Source organism: Crocuta crocuta, unplaced genomic scaffold (assembly GCF_008692635.1).
Source record: "Crocuta crocuta isolate KB4526 unplaced genomic scaffold, BGI_CrCroc_1.0 scaffold791, whole genome shotgun sequence".
NCBI classification, from domain to species: Eukaryota; Metazoa; Chordata; class Mammalia; order Carnivora; family Hyaenidae; genus Crocuta; species Crocuta crocuta.
In genome coordinates, this window is record NW_027532408.1 from 1,263,910 (window position 1) to 1,272,962 (window position 9,053).

General features: G+C 35.9%; 1 non-coding gene across 1 annotated transcript; it reads right to left on the reverse strand.

The window, feature by feature from the left end:
• Nucleotides 1–4,516: 4,516 nt before the first annotated feature.
• Nucleotides 4,517–4,664, reverse strand: LOC144243687 (small nucleolar RNA SNORA62/SNORA6 family). Its single transcript, XR_013338736.1, has one exon. It is a non-coding gene; the product is annotated as a small nucleolar RNA SNORA62/SNORA6 family (small nucleolar RNA).
• Between the last annotated feature and the right edge of the window lie 4,389 nt (nt 4,665–9,053).

Consider the following 9,053-nt stretch of genomic DNA (forward strand, 5'->3'; position numbering starts at 1 on the left):
TAGGAAAATCACTTTTCTTTTCTCTTTTTTTTTTTTTTTTTTTACTATCATTTTAGTGTGTATGATGAAATTAGCAACTTCTATTTCTACTGTGCAGGATTTTCTTTCATTTAGGAAAGTGTTATATAAGTAATGACAATTTCAGGATAGCTTATTTTAGAATTGTGTAATAGTTTCCTATAACTAGACATCAAAACCTGAAAATTTCATTAAGGGTGAAGAAAAATGAAATTAGATTCTTAACCCACACTATATAAAAAGATTAACTTCAGATGAAGATTTCAATGCCAAAACCAAATCTTTAAACACTTAGTAGGAAATGTAGGTGAATGTGTTTTAGACCTAGAGGTAGGAAAATTTTGCTTAAACAATGCATAAAACATGTTGATTATAAAATACATAATTTTTATTATATTAAGAGTAAAAACTTGAGTTCAAGAGATATTAAATTGAAAGTCCTGTAACAAGCTAGGAGGAGTTATTCACAATATACACAACTGACTAACGATGGGTGTCAAGAGCATAAAACATTTTCTACAAATGAATTAGATAAATGGGCAAAGATCTTCTTTTTGGAGGAGAGGGAGAAATGTTTGCATGTGGGGGAGGAGTGGAAGGGGTGAGAGAGAGACTCTTAAGCAGGATCCACACCCAGCACAGAGCTGGACATGGGACTTGACCTCATGTTTGTGAGACCGTGACCTGAGTGGAAATCAAGATTCAGATGCTCAACGGACTGAACCACCCAGTCGCCTCATGGGCAAAAGATCTTAATAGGTATTTCATAGAAGAGAAACTTTTATGACCAACAAACATGTGAAGAGATGTTCATTATGTCATCTCATATCCCTTAGTGATCACGGAAATGCAAATAGAGACAATTATGCAATATTATTTTATACTCGGCAAAAAATTTAAAAGCCTAATAATATCAGTTGTTAGAATATAGATCTGGTAGATGTTCATTGCTAGTCATGGAGCAAATTGGTGCAATCATTTTGGAAAATAATGACATTTTAGAAAAAGTTGCAGATTCACATATCCTTTGTTCCAGAAATTACATTACTAGGTATCAACTGAAACTCATTTACATGTATAACAGAAAGGACATACAAGGAGGTTCATGTCAGTGCTATTTAAGGTATAACCTAGAAATAATCCAAGTGCATATCAGTAGGAGAGTAGATAAATTGTGATATATATTCATGATAAAATATGACTTAGCAGTTGAATGAAGTACAACATTTATAAATATGAATGAATCTTAGCAATATAATAGTCAGTTAAAAATCAAGTTCTACACTTGTGGGGTTGAGCACTGGATGTTATATGGCAACCAACTTGACAATAAACTATTTGTAAAATAAAATCAAGTTCTAAAGAAATTATAACATACTGTTTTTATAAAGTTAAAAACAACTAAAATATCTCTTAAATACAGGGTGATGTAGTAATTCTGTATAACAAGGATGTCAAGGGAATTATGAATATGGAATGCAGTATGGTTATTGTCTCAAGTCTGGAGTCAAAGGGGATGTCATATGAGGGGACCACATAGCCGAACATGGGCTGTGATCAGAGTGTTATTTCTTTTGGGTGAGGAGATTCTTGGTTCCTACTTACATTATTAAAAATGGCTAAACAAATAAAAGTGGGTCATTCAATTAGGAATAATGAGACTATGTTATAAGCCAGAGATTATGAGTAATTGAGTGATCCAACTTTGTGTGCCAGAGGTACACAGAGAAAAAAAAGTAGTTCCCCAAATATATGCATATTAAAGAAATTTAGTATTTAACTATATTTTAGTATATCAAGGTGCTAATGTAATCGAGATTAGACACTTGAAGTGGTAAGCATTTAAATAATCAACCTAAATATATCTGTTAGATGCAGAGCAGGGGGCACCTGGGTGGTCACTCGGTTAAGTGTCTGGCCCTTTATCTCTGCTCAGGTCATGATCTCATGGTTCATGGGTTTGAGCCCCACATCAGGCTCTGTGGTAATAGGAAAAAAAGAAAGATGTGGGGCCCTGTATTGAATTTGCTGGGTCACTATGTGGAATTTGAGATCTAAATGTCTGCTCTCCTAAAAATACATTTCCTACAATTCACATTTGGTTATATTTAGAAAACAAAATTGGAAGTACCTTAAAATAGCAAAATGAAATCTATTGTGAGTTATTGTAAATAAAAATACAATACAAATATGATGTAGAATATACCAGATTCAAAATACAAGGACTAATCAATAAAAGAAAGAAGAATTTCAGCTTAGAAAAATAACTGGCAGTTTTTTAGAATTTGACAATACTATTTTGTAACGAAACATATATATTCCCATGTATATTAGTTGCTAGAGCTACCATAACAAAATACCACATACTGTTTGGCAGAAATAATCCCCACCCCCCCCCCCCCCCCAGCTCTGGAGGCCAGAAATCCAAGGTCAAGATGTTGGCAGGTTTGGTTTTGAGGCCCCTCTCTTTGGCTTGATGACCACCTTCTTGGGGTATCCTGACATGGTCTTCTCCTCTGGTCATATGCATCTCTTTTTCTTATAAGGACACCAGTCATATTAGAGTAGGACCTCACCTTATCAGCCACATTTGAGCTTCATCACCACTTCAAAGAAGTTATCTCCAAATATGGTTATCTTGCAAGGTATTGGAAGTTGGGATTTGAACATGTGAATTTGGGGGGAACACAGCTCTCCCATAGCAACATCCTTTTCTGTGACCATGATTCTTCGAGAGACTGCCTGCTCTTTGACAGACCCTGATCTAGGTGTTGGAGTACAACAATATGGCTTATAACTTATGTCTTACAGTGGGCGTGAGAGAGCAGCAAGGACTCAAAATTAGAAAAAATTTTATGATCTTAAATTTGCAAATGCCATTATCCCCACATCCCAGTCATTTTTTTTTTTTTTTTAAACTAGGGGCTATAGGCTCCCCCCTTAATTGTTTGGAAGAATTAACCACTTACATAAAGAAATCCCTATTGCTACTGCTCTAGGGCATGCTGTTTGTATTTGAGCACAGGAGAGCAGCTTAAAGAACACCCATAACTAGAAGCTTCTGTCACTGTGACAATTGGTTGTGGACTCATATTTGGAAGACTGTGTTTTGCGACAAGATCTTGCTTCATGCTTGAGGTACATCTTCCCTAAATGTGGTCACCTGGGACTCTTGCATCCTAATGTTAGTTGCTCTATGGGATGACTACCTATCTCTTTTGAGGTACTCCTCAGTCCCTCAAAGGGAAATTTAGCGAAGCCACGTAGCACACACTTCAGAGTCCCAAGAATAGGCTCTAGTTTTTTTTTAAAGATGAACTTTAGTAGTGTTGTGTCACATTCTAAAAACAAAAACCTTATTGTGCGTGTTTGACAATACAGGTGGCTTTAAGGTACGAAATAGATGATTTTGCAGATATGGAGACATATGACTTAGATAAGATAGGATTTTTTCTCACACCTGATAGTTGTAAACAATCTAGGGCTGGCAAGGTGGCTCCTCAGGAGAGGGCTACTGGGAGATGTCCTCTCTCCCTATCCCTACCCCGCCTACCCCTCTCCCCTGCTCCCAGCAAACCAAGAGAGCATTTTCAGCATCACGGAAGCCTAAGTATAAAGCCTGTTTTTGGCCAACACAATCAGTAAGGTTCACTTTGGGCTGTAAGTGCTTGGCTGAATGGCCCCAGCCATTCAGCAAAATATGTAATGACTTTCCTTTGCCAAGAATGGGCAGAGTTAGGGCAGCATCTGTGAGGTCACGAAGAGTCCTGGCTCTTCCCTGCCCACCCACCCCCAACTCTGCTTCGGCCACCTTCATCATATCACTGTTTCATCCTTGAGCTTGTCAATTTATGTTTAGAAAATGGTCCCAGACATCATATCCTCACATCAGTGCCCCAAATAAGGAGGGAGGAGAGGAGGGAGGGGGACCTTTATCTTTTGTGTCTTTCTTTTCTCTTTTTTCTCTTTCTTTTCTTGCTTTTCTCTTTTTTTCCTTTTCTTTTCAGAAAATGTCCTAGAAGCCCCTTAGAACACTTCTTGCTGCTTTAAAAAAAATTCAGATTATTTTAACTAAAAACAAAAACCAAAAATAGTTCACCCATTTCTTCCATCTGCCACCCTCCACATCTGGCAATCACCAATCTGTTCTCTGTATCTGTGAGCTTGTTTATAATGTTGTAGTGAACATGGGGGTGCATATCTCTCTTCAAGTTAGTGTTTTCATTTTCTTTGAATAAATATGCAGAAATGGGATTGATAGATCATATAGAAGTCCTATTTTTAATTAAAACATTTTATGGAAGTATGGTTGACATACAGTAGTTTCTGAGTTTATGGTATACAACATAGTGTTTGACAGTCTTGTATTTTATACAATGTTCACCATAAGAATAGTTACCATCTATCACCAAAGAAAGTTATTAAAATATTTTTGACTGTATTTCCTATGCTGTACTTTGCACCTCCATGACTTATTTAATTTATTTAAATTCTTTATACTTGTAGCAAGAATTGCTATCAAACTCCACTCATTGGGCTGTAACACTTTTGGTGTTAGTGAAAGACTTGCCCCTCATGTAGCATACTCCCTACACTTACGAGTTCATTGGCCAGCCAGGGCCTCAACTCCAAGCTCTGGTGACTTAATTATTTTATAACCGGAAGTTTGTACCTCTTAATCTCTCCCATCTGTTTCACCTTTTCCCCACCCGCTTCCCATCTGGCAACCACCAGTTTCTGGTGAGGTTTTATTAGATTCCACATATAAGTAAAATCATATGGTATTTGTCATCTCTGACTTCTTTCACTTAGCATAATACCCTTTAGGACCTTCTATGTTGTCTCAAATGGTAAGATCCCATTCCTTTTTATGGCTGAGTAATATTTGTCTGTTTATATACCACATCTTCTTTATCCATTCATTTATCAGTAAACTCTTAGGTTACTTCCATATCTTGGCTATTGTAAAGAATGCAATAAATAGGGGAGTGCATATATATTTCTGAATTAATGTTTTCATTTTCTCTGGGTAAATATTCAGTAGTGGAATTACTGGATCATACAGTATTTTTAAAACTTCTTTGAGGAAGCTCCATACTGTTTTCCACAATGGCTGCACCAAAATATATTCCCACCAATAGTGTATGGGTGTTTCTTTTTTTCCACATCTTCACCAACAATTATTTGTCTTTTTGATACTAGCCATTCAGTGCTGTGAGGTGATAACCCTTTGTGATTTTGACTTGTATTTCTCTGATGATTAGTGATGTTGAGCATCTTTTCATGTGTCTGTTGTCCATCTATATGTCTTCTTTGGGAAAAATGTTCAGGTCCTTTGCTCATTTTTAAATCAATCATTTATTTTTGGTGTTGAGTTGAATGTATTTTTCATATATTTTGGATAGTGGCCCCTTATCAGGTGTACAATTTGCAAATATTTTCCCCCATTTAATAGATTGCCTTTTCATTTTGTTAATAGTTTCCTTTGCAGAAGCTTTTTAGTTAGATGTTGTACCACTTGTTTATTTTTGCATTTGTTGCTTTTGCTTTTGGTATCAGACACACAAAAAAATCATTGCTAAGATATGTCAAAAAGCTTACCACCTGGGTTTTCTTCACGGAGTTTTATGGTTTTCAGGTATTACATTCAAGTCTTTAATTGATTTTGATTTAATGTTTGTGTATGGTTTCAGTTAGTGGTCCACCTTCATTCTTTTACCGGTGACTTTCCAGTTTTCCCATCACCATTTATTGATGAGACTGTCTTTTCCCCCATTTTATGTTCTTGGCTCCTTTGTCATAAATTAATTGACTATATATGAATGGGTTTATTTCTGGGCTATGTATTCTGTTCCATTGATCTATGTGTCTGTATTTTATGCCAACACAATACTAAATAATGCTTTAATTACATAGCTTTGTAATATCATCTGAAATCAGGGATGTGATACTTTCAACTTTGTTCTTTCTTAAGGAAGAAGTGGTCTTTTGCAGTTCCATACATATTTTAGGATTGTTCTATTTCTTTAAAAAATTCCATTTGGAATGCACTCTAAATGTTGTGAAAGTCTGATCAATTATTTTCATTTTTTTAATACACAGAAAAAAGAACTCGTATCTACTTTTACTTTAAAATGTGGTTGGATGGGGCACCTGGGTGGCTCAGTCAGTTGAGCATCCAGCTTCGGCTCAGGTCATGATCTCACAGTTTGTGGGTTTGAGGCCTGCATCAGGCTTTGTGCTGACAGCTAGCTCAGAGCCTGGAGTCTGTCTTTGGATTCTGTGTCTCCCTCTCTCTCCTACCCTCCCCTGCTCACGTTCTCTCTCTCTCTCTCAAAAATAAATAAAAACATAAAAATAAATAAATAAAATGTGGTTGGATATTACTTTCCAAGATTAGCTAATATAACCTTCCTCTCTCCATTCTATTTTTGTTATTCCTTCGACTTCATTTTATTTGGGAAGTTAGACCATGGAGGGATGCATAGAGGAACAGAGTCATGATTTTACTGAAGCTGAGGCACCTAGAAGTGAGGGGGCTACTGTGGATGAGCATGAGGGAACACTGGGCAGTAACATCCTTGGGCCAGTGACCAAGGACAAGGGAGGAATTTGGATATCAGAAAAAATGCCACTGCAGATCAATGGCATTTGAGGGTCAGATTCACCCCCTACTCTAGATTGTGGTACAATTAAGCTTCCTCCTCAGGATGGAAATTGGATATAACCTTGGGAAACCAGGACTTTGGGGAGGGCAGATGAGGGTGTAGATAAGGGGCTACATCTTTAAATTTACTGAGGTGTTTCTGTCACACTGTTACAGAAACATCAATATTAAAGAAGTTGTATTACTTGCCCACCTGAGTTTATGGTCTAGGGCTGGAGCTGACACTGTGTATTCCATATATTTTGGTTTTGTTACAGTGGCCTCTGCTAACAAGGACTGAAGAAGATTGAGCTGCAGCGTGGCTTGATCCAAGGCTAGAGACTCATGAACTGTAAAAATCTTACACAGCTCTTGTAATATGCTGTCATAAATTGAAAAAAAAAATCAGTTCAATGTGAAATACTGATCTTCTGCAGCAGCATAAAGATGATCTGATATATAAACTTGGAAAATGGGGGCCTGGAAGGGAGGTATATACAGTCTTGGTGTAGTAGGAAGGTAACTCTTGTTAGTTTTTAGCTTGATGATGTTCTGATCGGAATGAATTCATTGCTTTCTCTTTTAGGCTTGAGATTAAAATAAAAGTGGAAGATAGCCAAATTTTGGGGAGGAATTACTCAAAGGAGGTCAATATTCCAAAAATATATATTTAAAGAGAAAGGAATTGATAGTTTTAAAAACTGACCTTGCCTAAATTACCAAAATTGCACTGCACTTCGACTAATCCATATGTTATCAGCACATGTTCAGTTGAGTGAAGACCTTGAATTAGAATAAGTCCCGAATAAGAACTATAACAAAAATTTTTAATAAAAATAAAGTTCTTGGAGGAATCTTTGGTGACTGTTAGAGTTTTGAATCATACCAATAAAACAACCCATGTACTTACAATAGTGACAATTGATATAAATATACCTGGTAATATTAAGTAGTGGTTAAAATCCTGGACTTTAGATTCAAGTAGATTCTGATTCAAAGGCTGGGTCTACCACTTAGTATCTGTGAGAGCCTGGGCAATGCACTTTTCCTTTCTATTAAATGGGAATATAGGCTCAGTTCGATAATATTATCACAGATGTTAAATCTAAACACATATTTAATGAGCCTGGTAATGGTTATAATTTATATTGTTATTAAAAGTTTACTAATTGGAGGTTTGGCAGACTGACTCAATATATTCTTTGTTAGTTTAACAACATATCTTTAATTACTGAGACTTTATGAGTTTTGCATTACCTAAATCATTGTTACTCATTGGAAATGATACTTGACAAAAACTCCATGTGGCTTTTCACAAAGTATGGTCAAAAAAACAGCCATGAAAAGGTTATGAATGAAAAAAAATGATAGCTTTAGACAATATTTTTTATTGCTTAGGTAAAATTAAAAAAATAATTTTAATGGCTTCTGGTTGATAGTATTGATAATATTAATGTAATAAATTCTACAGTAATTTATATTCTATTTCGTAACATTCTTATTTTGGTCATCCAGGAGATTTTAACAAAATCAGTGAACTTTTATATGCTAAATGAGGAAAGACGTGGTGGTTGTTTTGAATTTACACCGAGGAAAATACAAATGCAGAAAGAAGAGTTAAGATGTCCAGTAATATGATCCTAATGAACTGATTCTTCTTCCAGGCCTCCTATTTCCATTTCCTCTCTGAATGCAAGCCTTGCCTAAGAAAATAATTACAGTTCATTGAGTCAGAATCTTGAAAATGTTGAGGTCCCTAGACAAAAACTAAGAAAACATGGTTTAAGATATTCTTCAGAATTCACAACTTGATTTTCCCTTCAGAAACAGAATTTGGTTTGTTTGGAAAAATCACATGCAAACAGAACTTAACTAGGTAGCATTTATTTGATGTCTCGTTTTGCCACGTGGAAGAAATCGTGTCTGGTTTTTTTTTCCTACTAGCTTTATGAGCTCTCATTGCTCCTCATTCTCAACATTTTAAAAAAGAAATACTAGAGATATTTTTACACCTTTGCCCAAACTGCAGTGTGATCTATATTTTTTGTTTTGCTTTTAATTTTATTAATAACTTTTATTAGCAGTGATGGATAAAGGGTGAATAGGAAAGCAAAAATCAGTGCACGAGGAGCATGAAGACAGCAGAATCTTCCTTGTTACGGATTTTATCTTGATTTTTGTCAATGAGGGGAGCAGCAGAGAGTGTGATCCTGAGTTCATAAAGGAAGGGTATCCTTTCTTCAGAGATTTTTCTTGGAATCAAAAGGTAGAGGTGATCTCTGGAAAATGGAATACTCCACTGCAGTAAAATGAAGCTTTTGCAAGTATCTCCATTGTTGCTGCTGCTTCTGACAGTGAAGCTATTTTAACTTTTAATTTGCTGAAAGGC